Source organism: Sturnira hondurensis, unplaced genomic scaffold (genome assembly GCF_014824575.4).
Source record: "Sturnira hondurensis isolate 20B ecotype Veracruz unplaced genomic scaffold, ASM1482457v3 Scaffold0002840, whole genome shotgun sequence".
Taxonomy (NCBI): Eukaryota; Metazoa; Chordata; class Mammalia; order Chiroptera; family Phyllostomidae; genus Sturnira; species Sturnira hondurensis.
This window is the reverse complement of record NW_028075471.1, coordinates 24,633,626-24,657,135: the sequence shown is the minus strand read 5'-3', so window position 1 is coordinate 24,657,135 and position 23,510 is coordinate 24,633,626. Positions and strand designations below refer to the sequence as shown.

Sequence of the window (23,510 nt, the reverse complement as noted above, 5' to 3'; positions counted from 1 at the left end):
GGTAATATTCTCAGAAGTTCCATTGTATTGGGAGCAGGAAAATCTAGATATATATTTTAAAACCTTGTTTTCATACACTTAAAGGTCTTATTAACATACATCATAAATCTACACCAGTAGTTGCCAAGTCCGACGGTCAATTTTCTATAGTACCCCAAACCACAGGGGCCTTTCCAACAGCCACCCTCCTTCCCAGGGCTCTCCGACACCCAGCTCTGTGGTTCCCTTCCTGCTGGTCGCTCCTCTGCCCCAACTTGGGCAGCTTCTCCCCTTTGGGTCCACAGGAAGTGACCCTCGGGTCAGCTCCTCAGGCCTTTCCATCTCCTATGCACACCTGCCCTAGGGTTCCCAACTGAGGACACACGAGGACTTCCAAACTCTTATTGCAACCCTGACCTCTCCTCCAGGCTCCAAGGCCCAACATCCCAACACGAGGCTGCCATTGTCCTACTACCGAGCGAGTGAAGCTAGGCTTGGTTGTCTGGAATCCACAGAGGGGAGAAAAGTGCTGTTTTACTGTTATTTATGGGCAGTGTAATGGTTTGACCTGGCCACTCACTTGTTAGCTACATGAAGCTCAAACAAACTGGATGTCCCATCTAGTTTAAACTTGGTCTAGTCTGATAATTTGAGAAATCCCTCAGATGGCATTTAATTTCTCCCTAGGAAAAAAGTACACTTGGTTCTCCTGAGAGCCTCCCGCCCCACGACATCCGTGGGAAGGGCCCCCGGCCTTGAAGGTGACTCTGTGCACACACTCCATTTGGCCCACCAGTGAGGTTAGGCCCGCCAGACCAGACTGACCTCTCCAAGTAGGAGGACGCTCGTGCTCACTGAAATGTACAACTGTTCCCACGGACTGCAGATAGGACAGCTGTAGGCAGACACAGAGCTGCTGTGATGACTCATGGTACCTGGAGACATTTGGAGAGTTCCCCCACTGAGAGAATGAAATACAAATACTACCACACAGACCTAAAACAGCACAAGGCTACTTGACAAACACACATGACTCCATCCTCTCGGTGTGGTGTGATGTCATCACTCGTACACACACACACACAATTTCACAAAGAGCTATGGGTGACTTAAGAGATGTACGAGCCGTATGAGCTATATCACAGTGTATGAGCTGGATGTTAAGTAAAGTTAACCATTTGCCGTTTCCATCATTCAGCGCTCGATCAAGCCAGGCAAAGGGTCATTTACAAATGCAGAGTTGGCTGTTTTTCTCCCCTCTGACAATCAGGTCCGGTCTCCTCTCCAAAGGCTCACTGTGCGCAGCACACACTGAGTACCATTGATGCCAATGCACGCACAGCCTGACCTTTGCCCAACCTTGACACCATAGCCAATACGGGCCATGTGCACACGCAAATGAAATCAGAAACTCCACAATGAGTCCTAGCTTGGCGGCAGAAATGCTGACAGACAGACGAAGGAGGCAGCTCAGGGGCCCCTCCTATCAGAAACGGCTGGCGCTTCAGGCTGTTTGTTTCCAGAAGAAGTGAAGGCTCGTTCTCAGAGCCAGTGAGGGTGTTGCCAACAGGATCGGGGACCATGGACTTCCCCAGCCTTTCTTTGCAATTGAGGGCTGTTTAAATGGCATTGGGACGCAGTTAAACTCTAGACAGCAACTCAGATTATTGGCATTTCTCAAACTTGGTCAGGCAGGAAGCCTGAAGAAGACAGCTACTTAAAATATATGCGTATGGAAAATGCACAACTGCCAATACATTTACATTAAGTCAAAGAAAAAGGAAACATTTTTAAAAAAAGACCAAGACTTTCTGACAGAGCTGCTGGCTTTGATGTCTATTAATTTTACACTTATTGACCTTTAAGAATCCATGAAGGAAGTAAACGTATTATGCTTGTGTGTGGGCATCGGACTGGTTAGCAGTTGTAGCAACACAGGTGTTCCCAGCAGGGACAGGAGCACTTCCCCACACAGGGGCCGCCCAGGGCACACGGCTCAAGTCTGGAGTCCAAGGGTAACATCCGGTATCTGACTTCCACGAAGACCAGTCACATCGCTGCTAGGAGTGTCAGCTAAACAGTAAAACAGCAAGGAATCCACAACTGTAGGCTAATTCCTGCTTTGGAAAGTAACTGCTATATTGATACATGGAAGATTCCAGGAGCACGAAATGGAGTTAATAACACTTCCGTGGCCTGCAATGGCGACTTCTGGTTGGGGTGTCCTCATGACACCGTGAGGTACCTACTTTTAGGAAAATGTCAACTGCCTCTATCAAAGAATGGGAATGACGGTGGTAGTGATTTTGTTGTAAACAAAGTCCCTGCGGCAGACTTTCCAGGAAAAGGAAGAAAAGATCGTCCGACTTTTCACCAGGAGCAAGAGAGCAGCAGGAACCTTCTAGAAGCAGTGTTTTCTTACTTCAAACCCGAACTGGATGCTCCTTAAAGAGCACTGAGCACCAGCCTGCAGGGTAGCCCTTCCGAAGGTAACAGTGACAATCTGGAGGCTGCGTGTTTTGAAGTCTGATTCCGAACATTTAAATAAATTTTTTATTGGCACAGAGATGGCACTACACCATTCGGTCACAAAGGCCCAGGAAGCAAACCCAGATCACCAGGAAAACCCACATCGGGTCCTCCCCATGCTCCACGGCACACTCCTGAGTGCAAGCCTAGCAAGAGCAGGAACTAAGAACAGGTCAGAAGAACTTCTGCTTTGCTTATTTCCATTATGTGGAAAGGCAAAGGAATTTGCTTCTGTAATGCCAAAATAGCTTGGAATGTGGCAAAAATAAACGCACCTTCTGTCTCCTGGAATGTTAGTACAGTGGGATGCTTTGTGAATGCTTGGTGGCACTTTCGAACATTTTTTTTCTCCCCTCATTCCTTTCTCTGCTCCATAATGCGATCCTCACGGTTTGAGCACTAGACTTCAAATGAGAATCTATTCAGAGCCCGCACAGACAAAATGAGCCGTTTCCTTAGCAATGGGGCCTGTGGGGGAGCCCCTGGCTGCCCCTCAGGCCAGCCAGCCAGGGTTCTCCCTACCCCGCAGCCCACATGCTGGCTGGCAGACAGCATCACCCCGCTGGGAGAAACCCCAAATCTGAATATTCATTAACTGTTAAGGCTAAAGATGTGAGAGTATTCTTACTGCTGAGGGTTAATTTACCCACTTTCTGCATCCTGTCCATGGAAGAGAATGAAAGATACAAGGTTTCACAAGGGAGACACGTGACACTTTCAGATGAATGTATTTTAAAGAACTTCCTTGCCTCCAACACCTAAGCCTGTTTCATCCCCTTTTGTCTCGGCCTAGAGACCTCGGCCTCCATCTCCGTTCCCTCCAGAGCGATCGTCTTTGATGAAGCTTTGAAATTCTGTTGTTAGGGAAGTCCATACATTTTGCCCTTTTATAGTCACAAATACATTTTTAAAAATGAAACAGTAAAGTAGTTTTATGTATAGCTATGTTCGCATTTTATGCATGTTATCTAGTAAGCCATTTATTTTCTTATTTTGGGACAACACGACACTTAGAGGAAGAGCTGACTTGTTTAATAGAGGAACACAATTCTTATTCATCTTAAATATTGACTCTGAAAGGCATGCCACTATCCTAGAATAAAAACCAACATGAAAGTTTTAAAAAAATGACCTGAGTTGATGCAATGCTGGCCTTTGGGCATAAGAATTTATACATATGTTCCCACTGTGTCGAAGTCGTCCAGTTAGAAAGTGGGAATATGGTCAAGGATTTCAAAGTGAGAAAAGTGAGGGGTAGCTACATCACTGTTGGTGTTCTCCAGTGAAGTTTGTCACAAACACGCAAACACAGGAAGCAAAAGTTTTCCCGCAGAACATGCAAGGAGGAGGAGAATGAGGGGGTCTCACGCGGTGTTTGAGGGGAAGAAACCTGTAGCTCTGGCCCGAGCTCCCCACAGCACAGCCCGTGTGCCTGCAAAGCCAACCTCTCTGAACCTCGGTTGCCTCCTCTGTGGAGAAGGGGCAATGCCTAACGGCCTCACAGTACTGCAGAAATAAAACTGGGTGTACGCAGCGTTTGCCCCATTCCTGGGTTCTGCACGTAGTTAATACTCAACAAACGCTATTATTATTCGAGATACTTTCATAACTGCTGCATCTGCAGAGTGACATATATTTCACATTCTGATCTATTCCACCATCCTTTCTGGGTAGTTTAAGGAAAATCATTTGTAATTTCCTGGACAACTGCAATAATAAATGTAACAACAAAAATTAAAATATTAAGCTTGCCACCAAACAGAACACCGTTCCCCACCAGTGACATGTTGTGACATGATGTTGAGAGGTCTTCTTCCCAGAATTGTGATGGGCGCCTCCTCGGGGCCCATGCCCCCACCCAGGTCTCCCTGTGAACCAGAGCGGGTGTCTCTGACCAGTGAGCCATAGAGTACGGCCAATGGCTCGCACACGAACCAAGGCAGAACCCTGATCTCAATCTGCACAAGCCTACGTGGCCACAATTGTAGATTTACAGATGGAATGCTGCTGGGTTTAAACACGCTGTGACTTCACCCATCAGACCTCTACTCCAAATGCATTTGTCCACAGACTCAGTCACACATTCTGATCAGCTCATCTTTGCTGTGGGCACAGAGGGAGAGCACCAGTCCCAGCTGCTCCAGGCAGGGGACAGATGTCCCACATGAGAGAAGAGTAGACTGAGGACTGAAGAATAGACAGTGGGAGGCTGCCTTGCTACAATAAAGTGGGGCTCTGGCTGTGAGGTGTGGGGGCAGCACTCTAAGCGCCCTGGAGAGAATCGGTAAAGACCCAGAAGAGAGAAAAACCAGCATGGGGCTGGAGGGACAGGAACTCGTTTCCTTCTGTGGCTGGGGCAGCATGGGACCTGTTCGGGGGGAGTGGCGGGGGGGCTTGGGCCCGAGAACCAGGTTATGGGGCGTGGAATACTCTCTGCTTATCATAAGAAACACATCCGTGGTGTTTTTTGTTTTATTTTGCTTTTCGTTTTGCTTTGTGTTTAACCTGGGATGATCTAGATGCTGGCCTGGAGTGGATGAAGCTGGAAGCAAGTTAACAGCAAGTGCAGCAGCCGAGACATGAGAGGATGGAGACCTGGCAGACGGAGGAGATGGTTCAAGAAAATGTGGACATAAAATCAGCAGGAGTTACCGACGGGATGGATGGACCCAGGATGTAAGGCCAAGCAGGAAACAAAAAGACCCTGCACTTCTCTGGGAAAATAGGCAGGACTGCAGCAGTTGAAGTAAATAATAAAGAAATAACAACCAGTTTAGAGAAGGCTTAAAAGGTCGTCTGTTCACACAGACAGTGTGAGGTGCCAGGGGTGCAGGTATGCAAAGTGAGAGTGCAATCAGACAGTCCGAGGAGTGGGAAGCGCCTTATGAAGGAGGTGAAGTGGATGGCTTGCGATCAGTACCAGGAAGCCAGAGGATGGGAGAACATGAGCTCCCACGGACACTCGTGTACACGCACGGGCAGCCCTGCACATCATCGGCCCTTGGGTGTGGGAAAGGGGGTGCTCTCCGAGCCCGAGGGTCAGAGCAATAATCAGGTCCCAAAAGGAAATTAGATTTCAGCTGGAGGAGGAGATGGAAGAAGAGGCCTGGGAGACGTGGAAAGGACAGCAAACCTACTCAGCGATGGGTAATGGGAAAGTGAGAAGACTTGGGAGGTTTCGTGGGGAGGCAGTCAGGTGATGGAGGCGGGGTAGATGCCAGAGGCCTCGTCCCCACCACTCGGAATGAGGAGCAGGCTGGGAAGAGCCCTGCCTCAAATGTCCAGTTACCCACAAGCACAGCAGAGGGCCAAGTTTCAGAGAGCAACTTGACCAAGGATCTGACGGATGGTGAAGGTTATAGGGCTTTGGTTTCAGCTAAAGGCCACTGCTGTTCAGGGGACAGCAGAAAGCACCAGGCTCAGGCCACCCTGCCCTCTGGCTGTGCAGCCAGGCCAGAAGGCAGAGGCCTGCCAGCCAGACCACACCACTGCACTGCAGACAAAGCCACGTGAGCCCTCAGGGATAATCTCATCAGGTAACAAACAGTACAACACTCAGCACAGTGTGCGGTTCAAAGCTCAGGCTTGGGACGAGTGGCTTCTGACCCAGGCTCAGCCACTTATAAGCTGTGCTATGTGGTAGGTCTTCATCTGTGAAGGCAGCAAGCAAGATCTGTCTACAGTAAGAAGGTAAGAAATGAGAGCTGCTAAAGTCAAGTAGGTATTCAGCCCCAGGCCTGGGGCACAGCGTGCGGTGAGTGATATCTAACATTATTGCCTTCTCATGCTATTGGACTGCTCACCTTCCCTTTCCTGGGCAACTTCTCCTGGTCTTGCACCCTCTAGTTTGGGGGGAGAAGGGGATAAGAATGAGAGAGAATACTTTATCCACAGAGAAGCAGATGGTCTGAGTAGTGCTAGTCAAGATCCCCCCGCCCCCCGCCCCGCCAGGTTTTTCAAACTAGAACTAAGAGAAAGGGACAGCCTGTCTCTGGTGGCAAAACCAAGGTGAAGGACTTGGGAGGTCATGGTAGCCAGGCTGCCAGATGTGTAAAGAGAATAAACCCAATACTCCAAGAGATGCAGACAGGGAGAGGAGAGAAAGCATCTCCAGTGTTTGAGTCCATGGCCACTGAGGCCCAGTTTCCCTCTGCCAAGATGAGAGCGTGTGAGACTGCATGATCCCAAAATACCTAGGCATGGTAGTGTTAACCTATGTTTAACCTAAACTAGTTTAAACAGGGAGAAACTGTTTCCCTCACAGCCAAAAGCATTCTGATCACTATGCACACTTAGTATGGACGGCTACTTACAACTCCAAACAGAGGAGAAGGGCAGAGGCCAGTCCGCTTTCCCTTGTCCTGACTGCTTGGGTGACCTCTGTCCACAGCAGAAGTCAATGAATGCCACCAACAGGCCGCCCTTGAATGCTGTGCAGCTATCCATGCACATTGGACATGATTTCAGCATTCTTCGTACTTCCCAGAACTTCTACCTGTCCAGCTCCTGGAATCAGAAACCCACTGAGGCAGAGGCTGAACCCCGGAAGAGTCAGGCCTGAATAACATACAGAGTGATAATAAACGGGGCAGTACCCTTCAAACATAAATCTGTATAGAGTACTTGCTACGTGCCCAGATTCACCTCTACCTAATCACCCGGTCAGCTCATTTCCAAAGGCAGTCCAATGACCAAACACCTGAGCATCCACCACCCCCAGAAGTGGCCCTACCAGAATATACTAGGATGATAAGGTGGAGTGAAGGTAAGTTTAAGGTTTAAACCTGGAATTCCAGCTGTGGCCTCGGTGTAGGTGAGAACCACAGAAGTCCCCACCTCCTCTGCCACCTTGCTATTGCGGTGAGAGGCCTCCGGTCAGGAAAACACCTGCCCCGGGCTAAAGGAACGACTCTACACACAATCGCCGAAGGAGCAGGCAGAGCTCCAGCTCTGGACCTCACGTGCTCTCCCCTTCAATGACAGGTGACAATCAGCCAAGAAGAATATCAGTCACCTTTGTTCTCCCATCTAGTGGAAGTGGAGCAAAAGTGACACAAAATATTCACGAAATTCAAACGACCCTTCAACTGCTGGATGGTGCAGTATGACTAAATGCATAAATATTTTACTGATAAAAAAAGTTTGCTTTCTCTAGCTCAGAAATTACTGCCTTGATCTTTTGCTTAAATATAAACTGTTTTCTGTAGCCACCTTTACAAAAGAACCCACATAAAAGCAAACAAACAAACAAAAAAACATGCAGCAGATTCTGCACAAGATGGACAAGAGGCAACATGTTATCTTATGCCATCCTGGTCCTCAGTTTTCTTGTCTAGAACTTACCTACCATCTTGGTTCTCGGCATGTTTGCCTAGAACTTACATGAACCTAAAAATTACACAAACCCAACTGCATTGAACATGTACTAAGGAAAGATGAAGAGAGGAAGTGGTCAGCAAGAAGAAGGCCACGTCCAAGAACGCACTGCTCTTCCATCAACAATAGCTTCCTTATGAATAACCTAAGTGCAACTAAGGTCCCTGATCCCAGTGAACTTATCCCCCCCCCCCCCCCGTGGTGGGAGGTCTTTCATTAACAGAGTGATCCCCTGAATTTACTCAACCATTGGAACAAAACCAGTACACTGAAGAGAGCAGTTAATTACCCCTCAAGTCACCCAGTGAGGTTAAATTAATGGAAAGGCCAGTGCCTTTCATATGCAAACTGCACTTAATTAAGCACGCCATGAAGCAAAGGGCCTATTCTGCCTTCAACGTGCTTACCTTCTAGGCACAGATACATGAGAATACATGTTGCAACAAGAGAAATATGATAATAAAAAGTACATTGAAAATGTGATAAAATAAGCAAAATGCTAACTGTCATTGAGATGAGGGAGTGTCTACAAGGACGGGTATTTCCCGCAGAAGCCTTGTGGAACCAGCATGCTCCCAGGAGGAACGAATGGGCGAGAGCAGACCATGCAGGATTCACTCAGGACAGGCTGAGGCCCTGGGTGTGGCTGCAGGGTGGCAGGCACTGGGGTTAGAAATGGCGAGAATGACGGGACAGCCACATGGGCCACGTACCAGAGTGTTTGTGTACAGTGGTCATGCCGGTCAGCCTTGGAGGCAGACACAGTGTGGTTTGAGTGCCGACTCCCATGAGCAACGAGGTGAATTTTTGCACACTCAGCCCTCAGTACATTTTCTGATCTGTAAAATGAGACTAATGACTACCTGGTATTTTAATAGAGAAGATGGACTGAGACAATTTGTGGAAAACTCTCACCAGACTAGTAGGCAAAGGAGTGCTCAGTAAACACTGTCCACTGTTGCTGTTGCTATTTTAATTATTAAGTCGTGGATGGAGTTGAATACTAGGTGGAGAAGGTTGGGTGTTTTACTAAACAATAGAGCACCAGTTATAGAAGTCCTACCCAAAAGAGTTTCATATCTTATCTTTAAAATAATAGGTATTATTTCTTGTTATAAATATACCAATACATACCAACTGTGGAAAGTTTGAGAAATATAAAAGGAAATAAACACCCCCTACACCCCATAAAAGGTAACCACCTACCACTATGGTTGGCTATAGGGCCTTTTTCGATATATTTCTTTTCCACTGTTTCTGTGCAACTTACAAACTGTCTATCTCTCTAGCTACTCACCTATCTATCTACCAACTACGTACACAAATATTTTTAAGGTTACTTTACTGTTTCTCTGTCTTCATGGCTGGAGAAGAAGTAAAAGTCGATCCTCTGGAAGAAAAGAATGGAGACGTGCAGAGACAAACCAAGATGAGGGCTGGATCTACAGAGACAGACACGGGGAAACGGGGGAAGGAGGAAGGAATCTGAGGGGGAGACACAGGACACAGATTTACCTCCTTGATTTCCAACATCTTTCTGGATCTTGACTGCGAATTTTCTCAAGTGGTGAAACTACTTACATTCCGCAGCTGCAGTCACATCCCTCATTAAAAATAAGACCTACAGTTAAATGAGAAACCCATTGTTTTTCTCTGATTCTGCTTTTAAAAACTCCTTGAAAAAGCCGATGAGGATCTGATCCAACCTTCTTTAGTGTGACCTTCACACAAACAGCCACCGCCACTCACCTCCCCTGCTGTTTCTAACTGAGGAGCCTCCTGGCGCAGTGGTGGCCCCTGCTTGTCGGTGGCCATGGGCATTTATTTCGCTTTCTGACGGCAGCAATGCATCTCCCCCTGCTAGGCACGGCGTGTCTTAGGAGCCCTGTTTCTCAAATTGTGCCGGCAATAAAAATTCTGTCGTCAACATCAAATAAGCAAAACCCACTGTCCCACAAATGGGAACAGAAGTACCCACTGTCTAATGCATAAAATTCATTCCTTTACAATAGTAGTTTATTTTTAGCAACCGTGTTGCTGACTACATTGAATCAGTTGGCTTGGTCATCAGTCAAGCATTTCTTCACAAATGAATACTGAGTGCCTTGTGCAGTAAAAACAGCCGAGGCTCCGTGGGCCACCAGAACTGAGTTCAAATTTTAGCTCCGCTGTTTAATAGTTTTGGGATATGGAGCAGGTAACCTAGTTTCTCTGAACAGATGTTTCTACACAGTCGAATGGGAATAAAAAGACCTATCCTATAAAGATGTTGTGAAGATTAAATAACTTTTAAAACATACAGTTTTGACTCAACAAATGTTTTCTCCTTGTCTTTATGCGCTACAGAGCTTAAAGATGAATAAGAAATAGATGCCCCCTGGGAGAACCTTATAAGCTAAAAAGGAAAATGGTTCAAATTAGAGAAATAATTAGAATACATTTCAAAAGTGATTAGTGATCGAAGAGATAAAGAATGCTGTTTTGGGTCAAATAAGAGATCATATCTGGTTAGAGGGTCTCAGAAGATTCCACAGCGGAAGCAGCTATTGAACTAACCTGACTGACTTAGGATTGGTAGACAGGTGAGAGGCAGGCACTTGCTGTAAGAGGCAGAAAGGGCTTTCCAAACACAGAGGACAGGTGGAACAAATGATGCGGAGGAGATGACAGCGATGACAATGACAAGGACAATGATGGCAACAATGCTGGTGTCCGACACTCACTCCAGCTGAGTATGTTCCAGGCCCCATGCTAAGTGTTCACTCGTACCCACCACCTTCATCCTCACAACGATCCTGGAGGAAACTGAGGTGCAGAGACTTTAAGTTCCTGCTCAGGGTCATAAAACTAGGGAGTAGCCAGGTAGCATTCAAGGCCAGGCTGTCCGCCCTTGAACTCGCCCTCAGTCTAACAGCGGCGGCAACAACAGAACACATTGCCCAGGAGTCCACGAAACGAAAATCATCTTCACGAATTAGTAACCTCAACCTTAAATCAGTGAATCACTATGTACTTTACCCCTGTATTTTCATATCTGATAATGAAGGCAGAACTCTTTCAGCATCATTATAGGACTGTAATTATTCATTTATGTTTTAAAATTATTTCAGTAAATTGTAATTGGAACTGACCACTCATTCAGGAAACCTTGCTGACATTTACTACAACGTAGCTGACAGGTATACCAGGTATCACAGTGCATTTCCAAGGGTAATCTTCTCTATGGTTTCAGTAGTTCCTCAAGAAAAAACTTGAAAAGTGAAAAAGGAAAAAGGGAGGGAAGAAGAGAAGGGGGAGATCTGTCAACAACCCAGTAGATGAGAGAGGGAGATGGGGAGGAAAAAGTCTCAGAAAACCTGGGGGCTCTCATTCTTGCTCCCCCATCGACACTTCGACAGGTCTCGTGACCTCTCAGGAATCAGGGCACTAGAGTTTTTGTTTTTGTTTTTTTTTCACTCTTCACCCAAGGATATGTTCATGGGTCTTTGAGAGAGAGGAAGGGTGAGAGAAGAGACACATCGATGTGAGAGAGAAACACCGACTGAGCGCCTCCCATACGCGCCGAGACCAGGACCGAACCTGCAACCTGGGTGTGCATCCAGACCAGAGGACTGAACCAGCAACCTTTCGGGGCATGGGACGATGCTCCAACTGAGCTGCCTGGCCAAGGGGGCACTGCAGGTTTAAGATTCTCTGGCTCTAATTTGATGGCTAGTCACAACTGTACAGATTCAAAAGCCCTGCAATCTGTATCCAGTTACAATTTAATGTCTTCATTTGATACTTCATTAAGATGTGATGACTCGGTAAGTTTTTAACATATCTTTTCGGAGAGTCACTTTTCATGTTTGCAGTAAATGAGAGCCTTGACTGACAGGTGACAATCGCCTGGAACACCAATTTCTAAACTGCTGAAGCTCTTGCAGTAAAAGGAAACTACAAGCAAAGAGCGCGATTCTCAGCCTTTTCACCCAAAGCTGGAGTTGTTTTCTCCCTCACACTGGAAGCTCACTCCTAATATCCCATGACCTTAAATTTATAAAAACAAGTATGAAATCTTTTGAATTTATCATAAACATGGCTACAACAAAAAAATCAACTGCAAGAAAAGTAATCTCATTCTCTAGATGCCAAAAAAGGTAACCATTTAGTTAAAATGATACCCTGTGATATGGCACCAGGTAGCATTCAAAATATTCCACTGTCACAAAGTTAAAACTTAGATATTTTTGGATTCGTGAAAGAGACTAAAATTTTGAAGATTACATATGATAGCTGGTTTCATCTAGAAACCAAGAAAGTCGTTTAATCACCTGTTTGATTATCACCACTTACCTTCATTATGAGAGTACATTATAATTGGTTTGATTACCGGATTTGTCAATTACACAGTCAATACCAATCAAGCAAAATGAAATACTTAAGGAACCAATAGCAGAAAACTAAAATTCTTTTTCTCAAATAAATATCACAATTTTAATATAAATGGTTTGTATGTGGAAATAAAATCCTGCAAGTGTTGAAATGATTTGAAATACGTAAGAAATTGAAGCTGGAAAGAGTAAAACTGGGGGTGATGGGGGTGGTTACTTCCATTATTCAAGGGCATTTAATTCTGTATGGACACTCCGTCACAACATCCTAACGCTCAACCACAGATCCTTAACATTCACAGAGTAAATGCTAGTGTGCCTGGTAAAGAATGAAAGCTTGAAATAACAGTCTGGAATAAGGATTATTAGATTAATCAAGAAACTACTTTGGTCTTGAGTTTATTCCCATTCCAAAGTTTGGCAACTCCTTGAACAAATTTTTATATAAGGAAAACATAAAGCATTTGGAAACATTTTAAAGAAAACTGTAGAGTAAAAACATTCAGTTTTTAGAAATAACATACTGTTATATTTAATTTTCTGGTATTATGATAATCATGACTGCAGACTACTGGCCTATGTCATTTCAGTAAACAGGGAGGAATTAGATGCCAGGCTTTTTCTTCCCCCAAGTAAACATAGGAATAACACACAAAAAAATGTCATTTCTTTCTACCCCACTAGAGGGTAGTCTGTCAAAACTAGGGCTCCATCATGAATTTAGTCTATTTTTGACCTGTTGATAAATTAATCCCATGTTTCATTCTTCTCCATAACATGCTTTACTAGTATGCTAATTAAGGTTGTACAACAAACATGCTTAAAAATTGTTCACCATTTACTCACAGATCTTCTTTCAGAAATATACAATGTTACGTTTTTCGCTGTTTCTTTTCCCCAATTTCTGGTAATTCAGTAAGTCTTTTACCTAATTCAGTGTACATAGCACATTTTCCTGGAAAATATACATTCAGAGTTAATAGGTCTAAGAACAAAGAAAAATCATTTCCTTGAGCATTTACTATATTACCGTTGAAATACTGCCCCAGAATGGTAAAGCATACACCCTGAACACACGCGCGCACATGCACACACCCAGCACCCCCGCATGCTCCGGCTCCTATGTGGCTGGCCGGTTAAATGCATCACATAAGGAGAAGCGAGTGAATACTTGGAAATACACATTTTTCAAACACCCCCTCGTATGCCAATGTTGTGAACATGCGTTATTTTTAAAAACTCTGGTCAACCCAGATAGAAAATGCCACTGCTTTAAAAACAATGTTGCCGAACAGCAAGCGCATATGCTGAAACTGGGAGGACCCATGGAGAGGCGAGCACCACGCCAGCAGCCCGGGCGGGTCTTCCCCGTGGATGCGTCTTTGCCTCCTCTCCCAGAACTTCGTGGAGAAGCAGTCGGAGGCTCTTTGACCCTCCGGACGTGGGGGCGGGGCGGGGGGGGGCTACCATTTGGGAAATTCTTGTAAGTAGTGTGCCCAGCTATTTTCAGAGAGAAAACAGTTTCTCTAAGACTGATAACCTAAAAAAAAAGGAAAAATTTATCCAAAAATTCCTCCCCCTCAAAAAACGGGTCGGGGGAAGGGTGGAAAGAAGGCAGGGAGCTGGGGGAGGGAGGGAGGGAGGGGCGCCGATCCCCAGAACATGTGCAAACCTGCTTCATTTATTCTACCCTAAGCAGCAGGGACACAGAACAGACAGGTCGTTTCAGCCAACCAGGCGGGAGCAGCTGCGAGCGCCCCCTCACGGCAGCCCGGAGCCATTGGCTCCTCGCGGGGAGTGGAGGTGCTCCGTTATTAATGACCGCCGAGCTGGCAGCACCATGTCAGCGCGACAGCTGATGGGGTGAGCGATGCACCACTAGCCAACCACCATGGAGACGGGGAGCAGGCCCGCGGGCCCCGGGGACTGGTCCTCTCGGCTCGGGGAGCCCCAGCCGGCCGACTGAGTGCGATTCCGGGACGGGCGAGGCCGTCCGAGCGCCAGCGGCCCGCCTCCCTTCCCATCGGGGAGCGCCGAGCTGGAGGCAGGCGTGTGGGCGCGCGTGCACACCTACAGCACATGCCTGTGTGTACTCGATCACACACACGCACCTCTTCACGCCCGGCAGGAACACGGCCATGTGATGCCCGCAGCTCGGGAGCCGAGCGATCCACACGCAGAGGCGCCGAGGTGCTGCGGTGCTCGCTCGCCGCGCCGGCTTCGCAAGGTAAGTTGGAAACAAGCCTTTCTACGGAGACGGGCTCCGTTTCTCCTCCACTCGTTTTGGGGTGTGTTTTTACGCTCGGTTCTGCTGTGCTGCTTTCTTCCTGTCGGGATTCTAAAAGCCCTCCTCGTTCCCTTTTACTTTTGAGAAGAAATGGACACGCCGAAGCCCTCGGGCTCGGTGCCTGCCCAGCCCTGCGTGTGTGCTCGCTTCTCCTACAGGCATTTACGAGCCGGCCGCCTGCGGAGGGCGAGTGCGGGGGTAGAAAGGAAGTGCCGGCGGGAGAAGAGAGGCAGAGAGCGCCAAGGGGGCCGGGGAAAGAAGAGAAGGGGAGAGCAAGGGGCCGGCGGATTCCCCCTCGCCCCCTTTTCTTCTCAGTGTGGGTCAGGGAAAGCAGAGCGCCCATCGGTCTGGGTTTTGAAACCCATCCCCCAAACGGGGCAGTTTTCTCCCTGGCACCCAGTGGATGCAGACGAAGGCGCCACTGCTGTGGGTCGAGCGCTGGAACCATAGAGCAGAGTGGGGAATGAGAGTGTCACCAACAGTTGCTGAATTTCTGCCAGCCTACAGCTTGCGGCTTGGGGTAAATGACTTCCCTTTAATAACACCCCCTCGCTGGTGGCTGGTCGGAAGGGACGGCGCAAACGTCTGGTTGCTAATGCAGCTGGAAGTGACACACAGCGGGTGAAGCCATCCCAGCAACCGGGAGAGTTCCTATCTTCCCTGGTAATGAACAGCCTCCCTGCAGGGTGGCTTTGTGGCTGTGCTCCGATTTAAGAGGCTTGTTTGCTCAAGCCCACTGCTACATTCCCTGTGCTGGTATTGAGCTGGATGGCTTCACCTGCCTCTAATTTATTCGCTTTTTACAATATGCCCTTGTTTTGTGCCTCGAATTTCAGGGGGTGCAGGCTTACGAATGTGAGTAGGACCTCCCTAATCTGGTGAAAAGGGGATACTATGAAAAATAAGAATGGGAGAAGTAAGGATTTGAAATACCCACCTAGAGAGCAGTGTGCCCTGGTCCTGCAACTGACGTTTCTCCTTGTTAGTTTCAGAAGCGATTCCTGGGAGACAGAATTACTCTCAGTAAACTGTGAGCATCCATGATTCATGGATGATTCATGGAACATGGTGGGGTTAATTTACGCTTCCAGACTCGTAAAAGGGCGCAGCTACTAGGAGTATGCTTTCAGGCAGACAAGGCCAATTGAGGATGCTCACTGCCCCTTGTAATGGGCCCTGTAAAGACGTGGACAGTAAGGGAGGATTTGCATTCTGTCTCAGGCTCTGGCCTCCCTGTAGTCCCACTAACCCAATAGTTAATGGAGTCGGCTTCTTTCAAACTGCAGGCGATTTTTTTTCTACAACTGTGATTTCTGAGTTATCATTGGTTCCCTGGTTTATGATAAGAGCCAAAAAAAACCCCAAAAGATAATAACCAGCCACTTAGATCCTGCCACTTTCCCGTAAATGTGTCAAAATGAGCCGATTTACAATACGTAATGTAAGAAGCCAATTAATTCCAGTGACCTTTGTAAATGGTGACAATAAAGCAGGTTTGCCAGTGTGCCAGCAGCTTCGATTTTCCCTGTGCGGAATGAACAAGTTTAGGGAGAGGTCTCCGGCTCAGATGAAAACCGAACGGGGCTGAGGCTTTAGCTCCTGGTATTGGCAGGCTCGCGCCGCCTGCCTCATACGCACATGCAGTCTGTAGAAAACACACAGTGGATTTATTGCAGAGAGAAAATGCCGTTTTACTTGCTTTTCTGCTCCTCATTAGAGGTGTTGCGTTGGCCACAGAGCAGACCCCGTATTCGGAGGTGCTTCCTAAGTTTCTAACCTAGAGGAAAGGCTTGAAGCAGACCATCAACCTCCCGATTTCAAACTCCTGTAGAATGTAGCATTGCAGTATTGATTTCAGCATTTCTTAGACCTCTTCCGGGGAAACTTTCCATACCAAACACACGCATCCTTAAACCCTACCCAGCCTGTTATAAAACTGCAACCAATGACACCTAAGAACAGCAGATGCACGCCTTAACCTTGGTGGAGCTCACATACATGCATGTACTGTGGATCCCCGAGCTCAGTCGTGTGTCCACTGGAGTCTGAGAAGTGCAGTCAGTCCGGGCCCCCGGGGCTGTCACCTGATGTGTGTGCCAGTGAGTCTGGGGATCTGATCGGCACCTGCCCATGTCAGGTGATGAACATGTGAGCGCCCCTGGGAGGCTTAGCTAGAGCCTGCCCCTGCCCCCCCCCCGCCCCCCACCCATCACATAGCTACAACAGAAATAAACGCTCTCAGGCAAGACAGGCTTCAAAGGGCCATCTTGTCAGGGTGTCCCTTGTCACAGGCAACATGCTGAGTTAGAATACTGATGAGGACGTGGAATTTTTTCTTTGGTTGTGGTTGTTGCTGTGAACAGCTTCATACACGGTATTATCAGACTTCCAGGCTGGCCGTTTAGGGACGTATGAAAAAGGTGATTGACTTGTGATTCACTTGCTGTATTTTATTCTTTCTTTGTTCTTTTTTTACACCTACTGCTTCCCCCCCCCCCTTGGCCACAGAATGGGTTTGATGTTCTACTTTCCCTCAGCCCCACCCTGAGTTTGCTCTGGGGGCAAACTGCTCTGTGATGTGGCGCTGTGATATGTGTGGCAAACTAAGTTGATCAGAAAGGCTGGAAACCTGAGTTAACAAAATAACACCTCTGTCAGTTAGTTGTTACTTAATTACTAATCCCTGAAGATGGTCACAGATGAAGTGTGTGTTGATAAATCTGAAGATCACTGAAAGGAAGCTAATGGCATGCTACACGTGGGACCCCCCCTGCAGCCTCAGCAAGGGTGCCCCCAAAGCATCCCTGAAACTAACACTGCTCCAACCAATCTGGAGAAACACCAGACACGCCTGCATCCCACTCAGCTGTTCCATGGAGACCTGGTTCTGAGGGTTTAACCACCCATGTATCCCTCCTTGGTCCCATGAAATGAAGACGAGCAGATAAACATGAGGCAGAAACGCGGGAGGCCTGCCCACACTGTCACAGAGGAGGCTCGACACGGCCGTGCAGGGAGCACTCAGGGCAGCATCCCTGGGCGGCCCCTGCACCCAGGTCTGCTCCGCGCTGGCGAGCCCCTCCCCACCTCTTCTGACACAGTGCTGTCTGCTTGGACACCTGGGCAGTGGGACAGGATCACAATGGCCCCGTAGGCTGCAATATCAAAGGAAGTCAAATTCTGAAGCAAAGAAAGTAGGTGGTGCCGGAGGACAGAAAAAGTCACGGAGGAATCCCAATGTTTCCTGTGACTTGATGGAAGGGACAGAAAAAGATCCCCAGGGGTAGCGAAGAAGACAAAGTCTCATCTCTGGTCTTAGTGAAGAGATGTGGCACCCACCACGCCACCTGCCATATCTGTGTAATTGTCAGGGGTGTGTACAACTGCCTGCTCCGGTATCCAGTTCTCTCGGGCTGTAATGAGGGCGGGTGATATTTTTAAAGGTGCAATTCATAAATGTGCACTGCACAGCTTCAGTATAAGGGAATGAAGACAGGGAACAGGTTTTCACCCAATAACTGAAATCTAGGATGGAAAAGGACTTTTTGTGGTTAGTCTCACGTGCTCGTTTCACAACTGAGGAAACTGACCCCTGGGGCTGTAACGTCACTGCCCCAAACCACACATCGTGTTCTTGGCTGCCTGGGGAAGAACGCCTGAGAGGGCTCCCACATCACCCCACTAAAATGCTGCCTACTCGGTCTTTCAAAGACAGTATTTTTTTCAAAAAGGGGGGAACAAGTTCATAGATATACGCCAAAATAAAATAAAATTTGTAGGCAATGTCTTTAGATCTACAAATGCCTAAAAGCAAAAGCAGATATTCGATGGCAGAGGCAGTCATGATGTGCTGGGTATACAACACCCAAACACCAGAAACCCGTAATTCATCCTTTGGATACAGTCCGCTCTTTTCTGTCATACAAACTGGAGCTTTGCCCTGTTTTTAAAACACCTCGGTAATAATGGTGCTGTGGTCTCCTGCAGAGGTTCAGCTATGGGTGGTCCCCTGGGAGGTTCTTCCAGAAATTCTGGTGGCTCCCCACACCCTTTCTCACTGGATTTTGCTGTAAAGCACTCCCCGCATCCTCTTTCCAAGTCGCGTCCCTTCTCAGGACCCCTGCTTCCCTTCCATACTGCGCTCACACTGGAGACCTGGAAGGGCGTTTTCAGGACAGCACCCCTCTCTCCCTGCTCTGTGCGCCTCCCCCCCACCTTACCTCTTCCTTTCCAAAGTTAGAGTGCCTGTCTTGTGGGCACCTCCTTAATCTCACAGCCCTATTTGTTTTTCTTTTTGGCAAATGGCTGTCTATTTCTAAATATGCTGTCCAAATTTTACTTAAGATGATAGTCATGAACTGAGTCAAAAACTTTGGGGAAATAGGAGGGACACACACACACACACACACACACACAAATAACAGCATAATTGTGAATCTGTTTGGAGCTCTACCATTTAGAGAGCACGTCGCACCAGCCCGCTGAGGGAGGTGTGATGATAATCAGCTTTGTTGGAGACTGGGGGAGGAGGCTCCATGAGGTTGGAGGGATGCCGCAGTCAGGGGGCTCACATGGGGAGCATGGGGGTCTTCTGACGCCCGAGACGAGCACAGCACGGATCAACAGGGGCACTTTGTGAGTCTGCTGGCAAAGACGCGTCCCCTTGTTCCTGGACTCCCACTCCACACTCACACCTCCTTTGCACCATATCCCACTCTGTGTGGATAGACTTTCACAAAGAGAAATCTGTACTTCTCAAACCACAGCTAATGATATGCCTGAGTTAAACAAGACAGACACAACCAACATCTATTCTTGGAGAAGGAGACTGCGTCTTGTTCTACCTCCTCATCCATATGTTTGTCTGACAGCATCAGCACTTTGATAAACAGACACTTGGCAAAGGTTTCCGAAGAACGCATAAAACGGGATGAGTAAGTGATTCAGGCGCATTCCGGGGTGCTGGGGAGTTTTGAACATGGTCCTCAAAGTCACGGGATGTTCAACCGCCTACAAGCAAAGTGTCCACATAAAAGCCATCTCTTTGTCATCTCCTTCCCGGTTTGTTTGTCTTGGGGAGAAAATGACACACAAATGCTGGTGAACTCATTCACAGTATTCAGAGAGCCCTGTCTAGGGGAGATTCTGTCTTTCAACAGTAACATTGTCCTTGGAATAAATGGACGTCCCACAACTACATCTTCTTCAGGCTGTTGTGTCAAGCTTTCCTTCCAGAAGGGGGCGCATTCCACAGACAAGCAGCTACTCTGCTTGGGAAGGAGTGCAAACCTCCCCAAAACCGGGTGGGTACTGTGAAGACCCAGACTCCCCAGAGACCCGCCCCCCCCCCATCAATTCAAGGCTTAGCATCAACAGGCAACTGTCTCCGTTTCCGTAGTTCTGAAGCTCTGGCCTTCAGTCCCCTGAGGGATGAAAGGGGGGAGGGCAGGGATCCCTGACTTGCCCAGGCAGGAGCTCCAGGTGGGAGAATGTGCTGCCCGAGAAATGAGCCCACCCATGTGCCACGGCCACTCGATGGCCTTCAAAGACTCAGGACCCACCGCACTTCCCAGCGACATCAACGGTATGGGGTAGTTCATAGAAAATGCTTAAAAGCCTCATTTCATTGTGTAGAGAGATTGATTTGTGCTTACAAGAAATCTTCTCTAAAATTACTAAGTTAATAAATGACTATAAAGACACAGCAAGCAAACATGTCGGTAGATTCATTCCACTGGTTCTGTAAAATTGGTTCCGTAATATCTCACAGCCTCGTACCACTGGTAGATCGAGGCATTTAAATTACATTGTCAGCTAGTTTACAGTTTACTATTGTTAAGAAAAAGAATAAAAACTCAAAATACATGAAAAAACAGACATGTGTTTTCGGTGATACAATTCATACTGGCCTCTGTGTCAGTGGAATATTTTCTTTGTCACTATATTCCGACACCTGAAACTCCCTGGTCTTCCCCTCGTTTGCTAACAGTGCCTCCAGGCTCTACCTTCCAGTCTGCTTTCATCAGAAATCTGTCCCTGGGAAACACCAAATACTGAACATATTCTACAAAGGGTACAGGGGACCACGATGGTCTTTACAGAAATTTTAATAATCATCGGGGGTAACTTTAATATACCTGTAGACAGATCGGATTTTGATTTCCACAAAGGCCCAAAGGTTAATGCCTCACACGGCCCCTGTCCCAGGCACTGGGAACAAACCACAGGGAGGGGAACACGTAGCGCTGAGTCTCAGGCACGATGCTGTGTCGTGTAAGGGACAGCAACCACGATGGGAAGAGAGAACCCATGCTACCGCCACAGGAAAAGGAAACGTATTCTGAGCCCTTCTAAAACCACGAAGCTCTGTTCCTAGGGAGTCTTGAATGAAAACCAGATAAAATGTCATTCTGAGATGTGGGTTTACAAGACTGCCTTCATCTGCAGAGTCACTTGCTCGTGTGAACAGCTGAACTGATTCACTTACGAAACACGTCATTTATATTTGTTCTTCCAACTGTAGTTTGTCACCCACGTGTTTTTTCACAAACACCGCAGCCGCTCAGAGTGTCATAGGTGATGCTCAGCCAACTTTTTTAAACCAGTGAGGCGTGTGCCAGACTACCATTTCCTGTAATGAGCAAGCACATTCCATGTAAATACCAAAGTCTCATTTTTCATTTACATTACGGAATGTGTCGCAGTGCACGGCTGTTGGACCAGGTGGTCAAAGGAATGAAGACTGAAACGTGTAATTCAATAACATCCTGTGAGCAGAGGCCCGAGGGGTTCAGAGCACAGGATCTGTTGCAGACAGCTCTCTGCTGGCTCAGGGAATGGGCAGAACACCAGCAGGCCACATGAACATTTGAGCATTTTTGGACCACCATAATGCTAAACACTTCCCATGCATTTCCTCACTGAATCCTCATAATAAGCACATAAGGCAAGTAACATTCTTTTTTAAAAAAATCCTCATCTGAGGATGTGTTTATTTTTCAGAGAGAGGAAGGGAGAGAGAGGTAGAGAAACTTCAATGTGAGAGGGAAACATTGATCGGTCGCCTCCCACATGTCCCCGGACCAGGGTTTGAACACGCAACCCATGTATATGCTCTGACCAGGGATCAAACCTGCAGCCTTTTGGTGTATGTATGGGATGATGCTCCAACCAACTGAGTCACTTGGCCAGGGCAAAGCGAGTAATATTCCTAACTCCATTTAACCAATGAAGCGAACCAGGCTTAGAGAAGAACAGCAACTAAAACAGCAACTTGCCTCAACTAAGTCAAGGCACAAGAGGAGGAGGAACCCGGGGTAGGTGGCTCTAACACACAAGCCTTCGTACAGGCGGCAGGTGGCACTGCCCAGCTGTGGCCACGTCCACACTGCCTCCCGGAGCCAGGTTCCCCCTCAGCCTCCAATCATGCCCCTTGTCATTTCGGCCCTGCACTCGGCTCAGACTAGGACGTCATCTCTTTGTAGAATCCATGCAGTTTCTTCCTTTTTTTGTTGTTTCGGAGAGAAGAGAGATGACCTACTTATTTCTATTTAAATACCAACATCCATTTGATTAATTAAAAGGATTATCGTAGGTGGGTTCACAACCGAACCTGTGGCCTGGCCTGGTCCCCCCCCCTTTTCTCTCGTTGTCCTGCGGCCCCACCTGGAGTCAGGCAGCACGGTACCTGGCACAAGGGAGAATGCGAGTGAAGCTCACTGTCTCCTGTCCTTATCGACCACAGCCCCAGAGAGTCCCCTTCCCATCTTCGGGTCCTTTGTTTCCTCGGGCATTCTCTTTTAAACAAGGAAGTCACAGCAAGTCTGAACATTTCACCTATGGCAGGATCATCCATTTTCAGCAAAATCCATCAACCCTTCTCAGTATTAATGAGCTTTTGGCTCCTCACGTTAGTGGATGAAAGCTGTCTCCCCCTTTCCAAACTGATCAGGCTGAGCCAGACCTAAAACTTCCGCAAAAGCGGTCCGTCCGAGCCATTTGCAAAACTTTGCGCTTCTCACCAGGCGACTTCCTCCAACAGCTACCAGGGGAGCGCTCAAGCCGACTGTCCTACATACAAAAAGCTGAGTGAGAAATCGAGGCCAAGATGTTCCCGAGGGTTCTTCCAGTGTTTAGGGGTGGGGTTTAGAGAGTGCAAGCCCATATACATTTTCTTTCCATACTAAAAAAAAATTTTAAGTCATTGGGCATCTGCAAAATAACATGTCTGTGCATCATGAGAAATACTCAACACATAAGAAATAAGACTACATATAATTTTTAACTTTTGGATAGTTTTTCCTGCTACTTCTTATACACCCATACAACAATGAGGAGGCAGAAGAGGGGGAGGGTTACTGGCCAACGGCTGCTCATCCAGGAGCACAGCCGGAAGCCCGGTTAAGCTCTGTGCCCATGTCACGTCACCGAACATCACAGCTCCTTGAGGGAACAGAGACGGGACGGGAAGCATGTGCCCACCTTCCCATCACGGCCAGACCCTGACTCGAACCTGGAACGTCGGACTCCGAAGCCTGTCCTGTTGTGTCCCCCAGAGCACACGTTTCTCAGGATTAGCACACTCCATTTCTCCTGTGGGAAGCATCTGACTTTTTTTAACGCAGACACATCCAACAGTGGGCCCTTTCTATAGTTTAAGCTCCTCAGCAAAGTTCAGAAAGCTTACGTGATAATTAATCAACTTTCACAGTGTTACCACACGGTGCAACCTGATTAGTATGTCATGAATAAAATAATGAACACTTAATATCATCCAACTAATCTAAAATAAAATTATGACTTGCGGATATTCTACTTAAACGTTCTCATTAATCTGTGAAATTTCAGAAGTACAATGTGTAGAAAAAATGAGCAGGTTACAGTCCAGAAGGACCCGTGAGTGTCTCAGCCCTTTGTTGTTTCTTAGGAAACAGAAATCTGGAAGGAAGCAAGGGACGTTTTCTCCA

At 47.4% G+C, this 23,510-nt stretch overlaps 2 protein-coding genes across 3 annotated transcripts in view; one reads left to right on the top strand and one right to left on the bottom strand.

The window, feature by feature from the left end:
• IMMP2L (inner mitochondrial membrane peptidase subunit 2) overlaps positions 1-23,510 on the bottom strand; it is a 643,351-nt gene that overhangs the window by 296,078 nt on the left and 323,763 nt on the right. The gene's annotated exons all lie outside the window — the stretch shown is intronic.
• The window catches only part of LRRN3 (leucine rich repeat neuronal 3), a 32,378-nt gene continuing 22,757 nt past the window's right edge, over positions 13,890-23,510 (top strand). Inside the window, exon 1 of the mRNA XM_037041123.1 lies at positions 13,890-14,484. The gene's annotated coding sequence lies outside the window, so the exon portion shown is untranslated. The remainder of the gene's footprint in view (positions 14,485-23,510) is intronic.